Raw genomic sequence first — 15,218 nt, forward strand, 5'->3', positions numbered from 1 at the left:
CTATGGCTAGAGTTATGGATAGAGCAGGAAGTAGATTTAGAGAGTGTATGTATAAGTTTGGATCAAGAAATGGAATGAAGTATACTACTGCTCCTACAAGGTAATTGATGGTCAGATGAAGTCTTAATATGAAATTATTTAACCTTATTTACCGTGTTTCAATGGAGCATAGGCATAGTGGAGCAATCCAGCATAAGAAAGCATGTTTTTTAAAATCTGTATTTACTGACAATTATTTTCTACATGACTTATGTCAAAAATATAGGATCTTATAAGAACTTTAGATTATGAGTTTTTTAATTGCCTACAATTCCTCCTATCACTTCCCAAGATCTACAATATTTTTGAAAAATGAATGAAAAATGCCTGTTTATAACTACTGCTCCTTATTCTTAAAGAATAAGGCTACTAGTCAGTCTGTGTTTTATTCCTCCCTGAAAAAAAGCCTTACTCTTGTTTTTTCTTCATTTTAGCAGAAACTAGAAATACAGCTTTTGCATAGCTTTTTATATTCTTTTTCAAAGTACTGTCAAATCAATCAAAATTGATTTTCCATTTCCCCAATTTCTTGTTGAACTGAAGTATTTTTCTAGAGGTTTACCAAAATAGGGAATCTTTATCTAATAAATTATTGTAGAATAGTCTTAACTGCCTTACCCTCATGTAAAATTCTACTGAAGTTAAAGAAACTGTGCTGGCAGAAAGAAGTAAAGCATCTTATTCACACTGTGTACTCTTGGCCAAGAATTTTATCTCTTCAAGCAACTCTCAGGGAGGAGGAAGGCAGGTTCAGACCTTGTGAAGTGGCATGCGTTAATCTTCTTCAGTTAAAAACTGTATTACATTTTGATTGGCATGTACCTCAGAGCTTACAACTTCTTTTTCTGCAGATGCTCTATTAAAAACCAATTAACTTTCAGCGTAATCAGGTATTTAACTTATCAGTTATGCAGTGAAAAATGTTGGGGGTGATAGCAATGACAAACAGGCTTACCAACTAATCAGCTGTCTAATTAATTTGAAAGTCTTTCATGTTTGATAAAAATTATGCATAATATGAACTGTTTAAATCCTGGGGATAAATATACCTGTGTGAAGGTTTGTCTTGGGATATATTCAGAAGGCAGCTAAAAAATGAGATGTTATGGTACAAAACATTTTGGTTTCTTCTTTCTTATTTTACTTTCCTCATATGCTAATAGAAAAATCTAGAAAGATAAAATGATTTAACTAAGGTTAATTACTAAACAACCTTTTCAATGATGTCAAAACTGATGTTCCAGGGCAGACCTGCATCTGTAATCAGGGAATATTTAATTTCCTGGAAATTTCAGGGCAGATTATTACTTGTCTCCAGTTATTTATAAACATTATGGCCTTTTCATCCTAAACAGGCAATTATTGACAGGGTTTGGGTATTGAGCACTGCAGAATGCCGTATGTGGGAAGAGGTCAGGAGTGACCCTGTGACAGCTAAGCCAGATCCAGCTGACTTGGCAACAAACAATCCACAGCACACCAGAATTTCAGGATGAGGAGCACATGGCAACGCTGCTCAAACATCATTAAGAAATACCAGTAGTTGTAGGGAGTAGGAGAAATGAAAAGAAAGTTGAGGAAGGAGGATGAGGAGGAGGCACAGGAGACAAAAATGGAAATACACGAGGAGATGTGAAGAGAATACTTTCCAGAAACCAGAAAAGAAAATTCAGGAGACACAGGGAAAAAGACACTGCTAGCAATACTGCTAGAAAAGAGCTCTTGAAAGGGTAAGATCTGTGCCAGAGAAGGTCTGAGGACTGCAAGAGCCCTGAAGGACTGCACAACAAGGAGACCCCAGAGGTACTGCAGGCTATGGTGGAGCCAGCTGCTGAAAACTGTGGGATTTGTGACTAGAAAAGGAGAGGTGTTGAGCTGAAGTTGAGCCTATGAGGCCAGGAGAAAGGCTGTTGCCCTATGTGTCGGTATAATTGCATGACTTTTGTTCCTCAATACCTGAACCAATAATCAAAAATTGTGCTAATTATCAATAACTCAAATTAAGTGAAAAAACCCATAGTCAAGTTCTTTTTTGCTTATGAAGGTAATGGAAATAGAAATGTAACTTAACTTCAAATATTTTTTAATTAAGTTTAATTTTTTTCTCTTTGAATTCTAGCTAAAATAAATTAAATTAGCAACATTTTGTCAGACACTCATTTATTGTTGCAGTATTGTTGAAGCATTGTCATTATGGCTTCAGATATCTTATTTTTAATTATTTTTTCTCTGTTTTGATGATGCAAGAATTTTGGGTAGATACCTTTGTATTAATAGTTACATCTACAGAGCTATTTGAACATACATTGCTCAACTTGAATGTTTCTTGCATACCCCAGGGACCAGAAATATAGTCTGGGTGACCTGACTATCTAAAAAGCGCATTAAGAATGCATTTGTACTTTGAGAGTACAAATGCAAGTCAGACAACAGAAGCAGGCAACACTATCCTGATCTATCAATCCAGTCTTTCTTTAGGTTGCCTCTTTCAGAGATTGATAGATAATTAAAGTGCATAACACTCCCCCCGCTTTCAGTTTTGCTTTACTTCCATGTCTAATAAAAGGATCTCCAGGAGATTTTTTAGAATACCTTTACAGAGATGGGGAATAGTGGTAATTTAGCTACAGGCTCAGTTTACCAGCAAGTGTGGATATGGCTCATAAGTTGCTGCTCAAATTATAGCAGGTTCATGGAGAAGGAAGTGGTTTAAAGATTAGCTGGCAGTACAGCAGCTTTCCTCACGTCTTAAACTTATCTGTGAGTCATTCTTTACTGCAGAAAAAGATCTGAACCCAACACTATACTACAGAGGTGTGCCTACAGCTAGCCACTGGGAAATGTAATTATGGATCACTGGAAATTTTCCAGCTGCTCTAGTTATAAAAGAATGGTTTCAGGTAGCTACGGTAAAAGTGCTGCTGTCAGACTATTGAGATAAATTAGAAGACATGGGTATCTCTGTTCTGAAGAATTTTAACATGCAGCTTTTGTTTTCAAACACCTGTTTTTGAAAACAAAAACTCTCTCAGTTTGTACTTTATAAAAAATTCAAAATTCATTAATAGGGACTGGAGCATAATTTTGTTGAGATACTAAGGTGGAAACAAGGTTTTCACTTTTCTTTTGGTTCCTAGGAATTTGTACACTTCCATATAACATTAGGCAAATAAAAGAAAAATGTTCCTCTTTGAATATCCCTCCAGCCTACAGAAGTATATTAAAATTTGAAAAAAAAAAACCCTACAAAGATTTCTTACATTATAAATACAACCATTCTTTGGACCAAGATACACATTATTTTATGCCTAAACATATCTACACACAAGCACACACATCTCATCTCCAGGGACAGCTGTCTCTTGTACTGCTGGTGGTGATTTGATTCAGCAGGCTCCTCATGGAGCTGTGCTCTCTGTGCCCTGGGGAGGTCTGGCAGTCCTGACAATCCCAGCACAGCTTTTGATCTTCTTCTTCTGCTGGCATCCTCTCTGCATCACTGCTTTGCTTCATACCTGGGCCTTTCCAAAAACAAATATGAACCATTTGGGTAATAGGCATGTTTCTAGGTGGATACTTCCATGCAATTTTTTGGTTGTTTCTTTGTCATATCTCTCCATCTTAGTTTAAACAATCAATTCTATATCATTCAATCTCGCTGCTCTGTTAAACACCCCATTCCATGCGAGAGCATGAGAACTTCCCCACTTCTATCGTTAGGCAAGTTTTGTCTTTGATTTTGCCCCAATCTGGACATCACAACCCACAGGAAGTATACAATAAAGAGCAAGCATCCAAGTGTTTCTAGGTTTATGCACCACGTGGCAAGGGATTTTCAGGAAGCAGTTTTGAATCTGAGGACCTCTGTTAATTCTAAGTCTTGCACCGGCCATCTATGTGTAGGTCATCTAGTTCTTAACATTTTTATAAACTGGTGACTTATGAAATTCTTACCAGGGCCTATTTGCTGTGCCTTAGAGATACATATTAAAATAGTTCAGAGTATTTTAGTGTGAATAAACATGACTGATTAAGTGTAACAACTTGTTAGAAATCTCTAATGAATTGCTAAAGGTATAGAATTATATCTTCTAATGTAGTCCCATGCTGCTAGAGGAAGTTGCTTCTGTTCATTTCAGTGAATAAGAAAATATCTTTTAAGTTTATTTTAATATTCATGACAGTCTACTTAATATTCATTGGAGATTTTAGGGAGCTAGCAAAAATGTGATGTAATCCTTTGTTTGCAATACACAATGAGTCTATTTGGATGGATGTGGAGAACAAGTTTTTATAACTGAATTTGACTGGAAATTGCGATGTCCAACCAAATCTCAGTTGATGGAGGAATATAAACCTAGCAGGTTTTGAAAAGACACAGAACTAACAGAAGCATTTTTGGTTTCGTCCCAGGGGAAGCAGGCCATATATACAGGAAAAAGTTGCATAAGGGTTCTGACAGAATCTCTATTTATATTGTATGAGGACATTTTAAAAGCTTCAGGAGAAGATAATCAAGCAACACCAAATTAGTTGTCTTGTTTAGAAAGCATTGAATTTAACAAGAGAAAAGTGCAATAATAATTTAATGCTTCTCAAACTGTTTCAGTTTTAGGTCATGTGCTACACCAGTGTCTCTCCAAGTCTGACATTGCAAAGTTAAAATAAGCATATTTTACTGCAAGAAAATTTGAAATGCTTCAGGCAATTCTTCACTAGTCATTAGTTTAAGTACTTAAATAAAATCTTTTTAACAGTATGATCTTTATTTTTATTCAAGAGAAAAATTTAAATTTGTATTTGGTTACCATAACAAGAATAAATCCAGTGACTATAATTGCCCTTTTCTACTAAAATTTATCTTTTTAGCTATATTAGGGATGATGAAAATCCAGTTGCAATGTAATTTTCAGATGTACTTATTTTCTTTACTTTTCTTCCTTGGACTTTTTGTCACAAACAAAAAAGCATTTGTTGGGTACAAGATTTTACTCTTTTCTCTTACTGACAAAATTGGCTGGCGTGAATCTTTCAGCTATGCCAAAAAAAGGTGCTGTTTTTCTACTTGGCCCTAACTGATCTCTTTTCTGAGAAGTTACTTCCAGTTCACCAGACTTGCATTATAGAGGTCAAAAACTTCGCTTAATGACATTGATGCCCTGAGAGCTACCTAGAACAGAGGCTAGGCAGAGTTAAAGAAATAACGTAGGTATTTATTATAAGGGCCTTCAAAGCATATACCTTAGGCAGTACAAGAGCCCAGCCATGGCTATACCCAAGATGGATGGCGGACCCCAAGTTTTCACACTTTTATATGTTTTGGTCCATTCACATATTGGGGTTAATTGTCCAATTACAGCTTCAGGTTATGAAGTCCCATCCTCCCAGTTTGCTCTCCTCAATTTGCTGCTGTTTGTGCTTTTTGGGCCTGAGGCTGTAATGGCTGCCCTTGGTTTTCAGGCTGGAGAAGGATTTGTCTAATGAAAACTGTGAGGAGAACTTGCTAAAACTTTATATGAAGTTCAGAGTTATATACTAATGCAGTACAAAATCTGGAAAATATGAAAGCTAAAACTTAAGGCATCAATATAAACAGTGTGACTGAGTGCAAACTCAGCAAGCTTGCAGATTACACCAAGTTGAATACACAACTGATATGCTAGAGGGTTGGGATACCATCCAGAGGACCCTGACAAATTTGAGTAGCTAGTGTCTGGGAACCTCATGCAGTTCAACAACTTTGTCAGGGCAATCATCAATGTGAACAGAGTCTGTGGAAGAAAGAGATTGAGAGCAGCCCTGCAGGGGACTTGGGGATGAAAAATTGAACATGAGACAGAAATGTACCCTGGCAGCCTAGAAAGCCTTTTGTACCCTGAGCTGCATAAAATGAAGCATCAACAGCATTTTTGGGAGGTGGCTCTCCCACCTCTATTCTGCTCTCAGGACGCTTCACCTGAAGTGCTGCATTCACTTCTGCAGTCCAGTTCTGGATATAGAAAGACATGGACCTGTTAGAGCTGGTCCAGAGGAGGGTCATAAAAATGGATGCTGAAACACATCTCCTACAAAGACAGGCTGAGATACTCAATGGAAGTCTATTGGGGGAGTTTATTGTGGCTCCTTTTATATAAAATGGGGTGTATAAAAAAGTCATAGTGACATTTTACTGAGGCCTATAGAGACAGGATAAGGGACATATTTTAAACTCAGAGGGCAGATTTATATTTGATATAAGGAACAAATTCTTTACTGTGAGGATGTGAGGCATTGGAACAGATTGTCCTGAGAAGCTATGAGCAACCCATCCCTGGAAGTGTTCAAGGCAAGGCTGGATGCGGCTTTGAGCAGCCCCAGGTTGTTGAGGTCTAGTGGAAAGTGTTTCTGCCCATGGCAATGAGGTTGGGATCAGATGATGTGTGCAGCGTGGTGTGGCCTCAAGGTCAGGTGTCCCGCTGGCAGAAGGGTGGCCAACACCCAACTGCAAATGTGAGAGCACCCCTCGGCGTCAGAAGGCTTCGGGCTGTGCTCACAGAGAACGGAATCACTGCTGGCCAACGAGAGTAAAGAGCCCGGACACTCACTGGGGACTTGTCAGATTTATTGTAGAACCCAACGTGTCAACCAGGGAGTGACAGACACCCAGATGTTGAACCTAATGTGTCTGCCAGTGAGTGACCTCGAACAAAGGGTGCAACAGGGTTATAAAGGGAGGAGGGATCTCAGGGAGGGGTTTACAAAGGACAATAGGGGAAGGCAAGGGAGTGGACTTAACATAATAGGCACTGGGGAGAAACCAATAGTTACATTATAAGGGAGGGGCCCCGGAGCCACAGCCAATCATAACTCCCAGGTAGAAGAAGATTCTGGAGGCTTGGGAGGAGTGGGAAGTGATTGACTGGGCCCAGGGAGCAGAACAAATTCACATATAAGGAACCACAGGGGAGGGGAAATTATATAACAGAGAGGATTGACATAAACTGTGGCGGGAGTAACCAAGGTAACCAAATGACAGACAAGACCATGGCGGGAAGAACTGGTGAGGGCAGAACCATTACAGAAAATGTGGGAGTGATGCAGAAAATAGGGGAGTAATTAACTAAACTAACAGAACACACTACAAGAGATGTGTAAAGTTCTTTCCAACTCAAAACATTCTATGATTTCATGATTTTATAATTCATTCTAGGATTTTTAGTTTAGCTTTTAAAAATTTAAATACTTGCACATTTAAATTCTTAATTTCTAATAGATCAAGAGAGCAGTTGTTATAGTAACTAAACTGAATTTGCTGCTGCAGACTAACTTTATTCTAATTTTGTGCTGTACTGTAGTACAACTTGCCAAAGTACATGTAGGGAAATAGAGGAATTGAAATAATTGTGTGATGTCAAGCATGTTTTACACATAAATCTTCTATAATGAAATCCAGACTTATATTTCTCTCATTATTTTGTACATAATATTACTGGAACTGAGCAATGCTTATACTAATCTTACGTTACTCAGGTTTCTAATCTAGAAACATCTTGAAATTCCATGAAAAAAAAAAAGTATATTTGTTCTGCTTATTCAGGCATATGCTAAAGTATTAAGAGGAAAACTACCTTCTCCCTTCACTGTACTCAAAAAAACTTGTGACTTTCAGCTTTATTCTCAGATCACTAATTAGTTCCCAGATCCTTTGATTTGACTGAAGTCAGCAGAGAGATGGAGGAGCAGTGACTATAATCAATAATGTATCTCTCTACAGGTTCTTTAACAGAATCAACACATAAATATGCTCAATCCCATTGAATGAAACACAAACTATATTTCAACACTACAAGATGGGAGCCCTAAACCAATATAGTTGCTTAGATCCAAAGATTCAGGGATAGCACTATCCCTGTAGCTGGGATTGAGAAATAAAATAATTTAAAATGATCCTTTACTTTGTCAATATGCTTAGGCTTGCTTTTCTGAAGTAAAGTTCTGTATTTAGGCTTTGTATATATTTTATGAAAAGTTGCACTGAATAATAGTGTACTGCAGCAGCAGAATGAGATTTCTTTTCCTAAGATACTAGTAAGAAAAATGCAGTCAGAGCAAATGCTGGTCAATGTGAGCATGTTTTCAAAATACCTGTCACCACTAATTGGCAATTCCACTGCTTGCTCAAGAAAAACTGTATGAGCATCTCAACCTGTTGATTAAAAAATCTTCTGGGTGTCTTGATTTAGTGGGTAGAGGAATTGCTGTGGAGGGGGATGGAATGAATTGTCTGCCACACAGTCTGCCAAATTAAACTGAGTTCTGATTATCATCAAGAATAAAAATGCACATATTTTATCTAATACTTGTTTAAGATACATGCTCTTATTTAGGTGTAGGTCTTTCTGCCTATCACCTGTTTGCACTTCTAAGTACCAGACATGATAAAATTATCCTAAAATGACCATTAAAAAACCCCCAAATATCTGGAAAATTTAGAATATTTAACTTAAATTTATCAATCAGAACAGGTTTAAAAGATGTTCCAACTGGTATTCCTGTAAATTAAGTGTTTGGTTAATTTTCATAGGTTCATGGATTTTCCAGTTATCAGCACCTTGATGTTCTAGAAGTGGCACAGGATGAATGCAAACTGTTATTGCTGGGTGTGATAGAAAAACACATTTTCTATGCTGCAGCATCTTTAAGCAGTATGTGGAAGACAAAGTAATGGAATTGTTCACTTTAAAAAAATGCTTCCTTCACAGTTCAGTGGAAGACGCATTTCTCCCATTGAGTGGTGTTTGCTCTTTCCATGCTCTAACACGTGAACAAGAAGTGGGATGAAGCAATTGCAGGCTTTGTACATTTGGGGTGTTGGAAAATTCATTTTTCTGAGAAGTGGTATGTTCTCAGGTCAACAGTGACACTGGCTTCAACTTCAGGAAGGTCCAGAGAGGATGAGGAGGAAAGAAAGGTAACTTGTATTGCTTTATAAAGCAGCAACCTCTGGCATCAAGTCCTTTCAGACTTTTGTTCTAGGCTGCCTCACTTCTGAGCCTAATTATAAGACATGGTTCAATTTATTATGAAAAGTAACTTGAAAGAAAACAGTCAAATTCATATCAAAGTGTTTCTTAAAATGAGTTTATGAATCAGAAAATTCCCTGTAGCATAGTCTCATTCTTTTTTCTGTGAAATTTAGCTGCTGCCTGAAGAAAATCAGACTGGGATAAGTTAAAGTGTTAGAGAAATGGAAAAGCACAGCAAGAAGAAGTGAAAAAACAGTAAATTACAGAATGATTGAGCTGGAAAGGACCTCTTGAGGTCATCTGGACCAGTTTCCCTGCTCGAGTAGCGGCAACTTGATAAGATTGCTCAACTCTGTGTTCAGTTGGGTTTTGAATATTTCCAATATCCCTACCACTTCTCTGGGAAGCTCATGCTAGTCTCACCACTGTCAAAGCATGAATGTTCTCTTATGTTCAGATGTAATTTCCAGTATCCCAGTTTGTGCCCATTTACTCTTGTCCTGTGTACCACCACTCTGTCTGTCTGTCTCATCTTCATTCCCTCAAAAGAAGGTATTTGAATACACTGATAAGAACCCCCCTTGAGCCTCCTCTTTTCCAGGTCAGTGTGACAAGTCTCTTAACCCTTTCTCATATGAGAAATGCCCCACTTGCTCATCTTTGTGTGTCTTTGTCAGGTTCCCTCCAGAAAGTTCTTATCTTTCTTGTGTGAGAAAACTAGGTATCATCAAAGATAAATCAGTAAATGGCTGAGGAAGAAATATATTTTAAATTGACTGCAGGTTATATGGGTGAAATTTTGTACATAAACACCTTTAGAATATTATATGACATGAACATAGAATGCAATTTTCTAGGATTCAGTGTAAATTTTACATAAAATTTATAGATGGTTTTGAAAGTGGGAATTTCAAGGTCACAATTTTTTTTGTAGTAGTAGTTGTTCTGTAAAATAAGAAAACAAAAAAGGAAAGTTATCTAGTCTTAAAGACTTAATTCCAAGAGCTTTTGCATATTATGTGAAAGAGTATAATACCTTTAGGCTTTTACTCACAAGAGATAATGAGTGACATGTTTGTCTCCTGAACAGATAAGCCTAAATGAGAATCCAGCACAGCCTTAAACCATGCATATGTTCTGGTATATGTATGGAAATTCTACTTGCAGAAGGGGTTTTTGCTGCTGTGTTTTTGGGGATTTTTTTTGTGCACGTTTGTAGTCTAGGGAAAGAAACAACTTTCATCAGCAAAGGTTGGGATCAAAACCATAAAGTGAGAAAGTTCTATAAAATTGTTTTATTAGCTGCACAGCATGCTTCAGAAAAGTTGTCTGGTTTTGGACTAATAACTTTAAGAAATAGTGAGATAGCATAGAAGGAGTTGTTTTTTTAAGGTCAGGACATTTCTCTATTTTTACTATCTACATAAGTATGTAAGTGACCTTTGTTCTGTGACCTTTGCTACCTACTGATCACACCACACTCATGGTTTCTGATTACTAGTGTATTCTGAGGAGGACTGAAATATCAACTGGGAGATCCAATGTATTAGAAGATCAAATAAAATTATTTAAATTGATTAATTTCATAATTATAACTAATATAACACCTTGGGTGAATAGATTAATAAGTAATTGGTGATCTGATTTCATTGAACCTTCACAATGAACCTCAGATGGACAGAAACTAAAGTAAAAAGATAAGCTTTTCACTACTGAGATACCTTTTTGAATATTCATATTGTAACTGCTCAAACATTAACTATGCAGTGGCAAGACTTTCATATCTGCACTGGACCCGGCTTGGATGGAGTCACTTCATGAATTTTATATCTGTGACTGAAGCAATGCTGATGACAGACCAATGTTATCAATATAAGCATACTAGCAGAAGAGAGAATTACTTACTAGAGTAAGAATCATTAAAAAAATATTATTTATAAGAACAGTTATGAGGGAATGAAGCAGCTGTAGTGTAGACACTGAGCTTCAGATCTCTTAAAGTCTGCTGATGTGTTTATTCTCTCAAACATAGAACTTCAGTAGGACCTAAACTTGTCCTGTGTTTCCATAACTCCTTTCTTCAAAGAAGTGGAAGATAGGTGGGGATATTTTCCCAAATCTCATAGAGAGGTGTCAGAAAGCTTCTAGTTATTTAAAGCATATGCATTCATATAAAAAAGAGACTTATACATAAATATGCATATGCATTTATAGTTAATAAATATATACTATATAACAATAAATATGTCTATAACTATAAATGTCTATGAGATTAAAATATATTATATGTATAATAAATATATAGCTTCAGACTATATACCTATAACTGTTAGTTTAAACAACCTTTTTTTTTCCCATTTGGCAAAGTAAATGGTATAGTAAGTTGGGTATGCCATATTTGACCAGTAATATTTTCTAATTCTGTTCAAAAGTGTTTCTCAAAGTGACATTTTTCAATAAAGACCTTTTTCTTTCTGTGTGTGTAAGATCCATGAAAAATAAAAGGAAAGAAAAATTAAAATCCTATACCTTTTTCCTTCATCTATTCCTAATCAGTGAATAAATCAAAATTTGGAATACACTCTCCTAAGCCACTCATTTTTTTCCTGACTTTTCTTTTTTGTTTGCTTCATAACACTGTGCCTTCAATATGGGAAAAGCTATGAAAAGTAATATTTTGAGTATTAGAAGCAGAGGAAAAAAGTTGAAGTTAGTCCCAGCATAGCTGTCACTAAGTGTGGCCCACAATAATGTCTAAACCCTAAAAATTTAGAGTTATTTGAAATTCAGAGCAAAACTCACCTATCTTATATGCTGAACCCTGTTTTCTAGGTCTGCTATTAGTCCATATATTTTGACCAAGTCTGCTTGGCACACTTTTTTGCCTCCAGATATTTTCTTTGCCATTTGAATTACACAAAGGTTGGTGGTTCTTTCCTTCACTGAAATTGCTGAATAAGTAGCTGTTTCAGAGACACTAAGTAAGGATTGCTTATAGGTTATAGACAGCCTTAAATTTTTAATGGCAAAGTATTTTTTTATAGTTTGAAGACTAAAGTTACATTCAGAATATTCTGTATTGCTTGAAGACTGTTAGAAAATGCTGAGTACTAGTTATTTTCAGTAACTTTCTTAGAATGTTGTTTGTTTCCCTTTGGAAATAAAAACTTGGGTCATTGATTGAAAATCTAAGGGCAGAAATAACTCTTTCTTACAGGATTATTTCATGTCAGTGGCTGATAATGGTAATAGCCTAAGGAGTATTTGCCAGCCTGCTCCATTTAACATTGTCTGAAAATGCCATCTTAGAAATCCTACAACTTTTCAATACTTAATAATACATTTTCAGAGCACTTTTTCCATTCCATATCCTATTTAATGACTGGTTCAACATAGTGAAATATCATGATACAAAACAAAAGAGTCATGGATTCCAAATGGAAAGTCTCCATAAAAACAAGGAATTTAGAAAAGATGCATTTTTTTAAATGAAACAGTGTGTCTTTTAGGGTTGCCAGATGTAGCCAAAAGTTCTGCTTTACTTTCCTTTTTATATTTTATTATAATAAGTTCCACATACCATTTATTTTGTATTGAAATACCAAGGTTCATATTGAAAAATGTATGCTTACATTTACAATCTCTTGGGTACTCTGACTGCAGGTAAAAATTGTGATCTTAAGATGACCTCAGATTCTGTTTAGAATAAGTTTATTTCCACTTTGTAAAGTTCACTTTAACAGAAGTTTGTTTTTCCTTGTACAATCAATGTTCTTTTCTTTCCAGGCTGTGAGGTAAAAGTGCATTGGCCTCCTAGTAAAAGGTGAAAAATGGACCACAGTCAATTTCTATGATGCCTAGGTAAAAGCAGATGCCTTTGTTATATCCCCAGTTTTCAAAGTTCTCAGTTCTCAGTTTTCAAAGCTGAATGATTACAGCCAATTTTGTCAGTCTTAAAGCAGAAGCCATTTCCTACACTTGGTATTTCTCACAGGCTTTTTTCTAATTTCTGCTAGTTCTACTGCACCCTTTCTGTGATGTCAACCTGAACTGGAAAAAACATCTGCTTTGCATGGATTGATGCAATAAGAGAATAAATTTTCCCTTTTGTCTTTATGTCTTTCTCCTTAATTATTGTATTTCTCTGGATGTGTTAAGACCTTTAGACAAAAAATGGACAGCAGACCACATAACTTCAGGTCTGTTTGAGTAGCTATGGTCAGCTCACCATTGCTCTGTGGCACATAAAATAATTTTGCTGCTGTTTTGCTGCCTGGCTACTGAATAAAATTGGCATATCCCAAGAGCTGAGCAAGTACTCATTTATCTTTATCAGTATTTGCAAAAAGCCTTTAGGTTTCAATTTTCATGGCCTAAGTGATGGATTTGTATTCTTTTAGCAGTACTGACTTAGTTCTTACCTTATTGGAAGAGTGTAATATAAGTCTTTATAGATTTATAAGTCTACTTATTATCTACTATATATTTATTGCAGCCAGTGTAATGTCTTCTTGCTTCCTTTGCTATCATTCCTCTGACAGAAATAGCCATACTGCAGATTTTTGGTAGATCCTGTTTTAAATGTTCATATGAAACATATTTGGAATAGCTAAATTACAAATTAAGGCTGCAAAGGAAAATATTCAAGCAGAAAAAGAAAAAAACTAAGTTTTGAATGCCATAAAAACTGCTAAAAATACCTTCTAAGGGATCTAAAGGTTCTTGGAAGAAAAACAATGTTTCTTTTGGTTCAATGAACATTTTTTTTCTTCTACTCAAAATGCAACATTCCTTTTTTATATATCTGTAATGCAGTCTGAGGAAAAGAAGACCTTAAGCTACAAAATTGTTAATAAAGATGCTGAAATCCCAACTTGGTAAGATAGACTTACAGCAGAATAGGACTCCACAGCTCAAATGCTCCACCTTTTTATTCAGAGACATTGAGCTTCAGTCACATTATAGGGGTTGAGCACCTTTTCTCACAGAAATCTTCAGTCTGGCATGAACTTTTTCTAGAATTGATTATTGGTGTTGGAACAAAACCTTAATTTTAGACAATGACTGTTTATGACTGGGAACCTTAACCTCTTTGAGAACATATTATATTTTTTATTTTAAATATTGATGTCTTAATTCAAATAACTAAATCTAGATTTAGAGAGACACAACAGAAATTATATTCCAGCAAACTGTACTCTATGAAATATTTCATGCTCCTGAAAAAAACATTGTGTTTATTTTGGTCTGCAATTCTGCCTTTTTTTGTTGTTGTTGGAGTTCCCAATACTTCCAGGTTTCAAACATTACATTGTACACTCTCATTGTCCTTGAAATTCAGTCTGGAATCGAATTTACTGGGATCATTTTATTTCCCACCCAGAAAAAAACAGAGCATACTTTCCTATTGGGGTTTTTTAAAGCAGCATATCCAGTGTTTCTGAAAACATTCTCATTGCAACCACAATTTTCCTCAACAGAGAACATCAAAATAACACATAAAAGTGGATATCCAAAGCTAAGAAATTAGTCTGATCAAGATTATTCAGAATTTGTCTCACTAAAATTTTATCCTTTTGCCATTGTTATAATTTCCACAATTATACACCAAGCATCAGAAAGGAACATTTATCTGCTTGAATTTAGAAAAGGAAAATGAAGTGATGATTTCAGCATGATTGTTGCAGCCACTGCTACTTATGCATAACTTCTTAAGCTAGAAAGTAAGCAGTTCAGCACTAAGGACATAGAAATACTTATATAGTGTACCTAATAGATATTTGTATTCTAAAACTATATTTTCAAAGCAAAGAGAGTTTCTATAGGGAACAATCTCAATTATTATTCCAAAAGAGCACCAAAAAGTAACAATTTACATTAAGAATCTCAAATCTTCTTTCTACTTTTAAGCATATAATTTTAATGAAGCAAAATATTTCTGAGAATTGTTTGCTTTATGAGCATTGTAGGATGAAATGATATACAGAAGGAACAAAAGAATATGCAAAGGGAAGGGATCAAGATGCTTCAGACAGTAAAAAATTCTGGGGAAATAAAGGGATTAGGAGATAAAAATAACAAGTTTTTTAGGAGATAAAAAGATAACAACTTTAAAAAAATTAGCCCTACCTCAAATGAGTATGTTTAGAGACTAAAAGGCTGCATGTGTTATCT

The sequence above is a fragment of the Zonotrichia albicollis genome, chromosome 1 (assembly GCF_047830755.1).
Source record: "Zonotrichia albicollis isolate bZonAlb1 chromosome 1, bZonAlb1.hap1, whole genome shotgun sequence".
In the NCBI taxonomy this organism is placed as follows: Eukaryota; Metazoa; Chordata; class Aves; order Passeriformes; family Passerellidae; genus Zonotrichia; species Zonotrichia albicollis.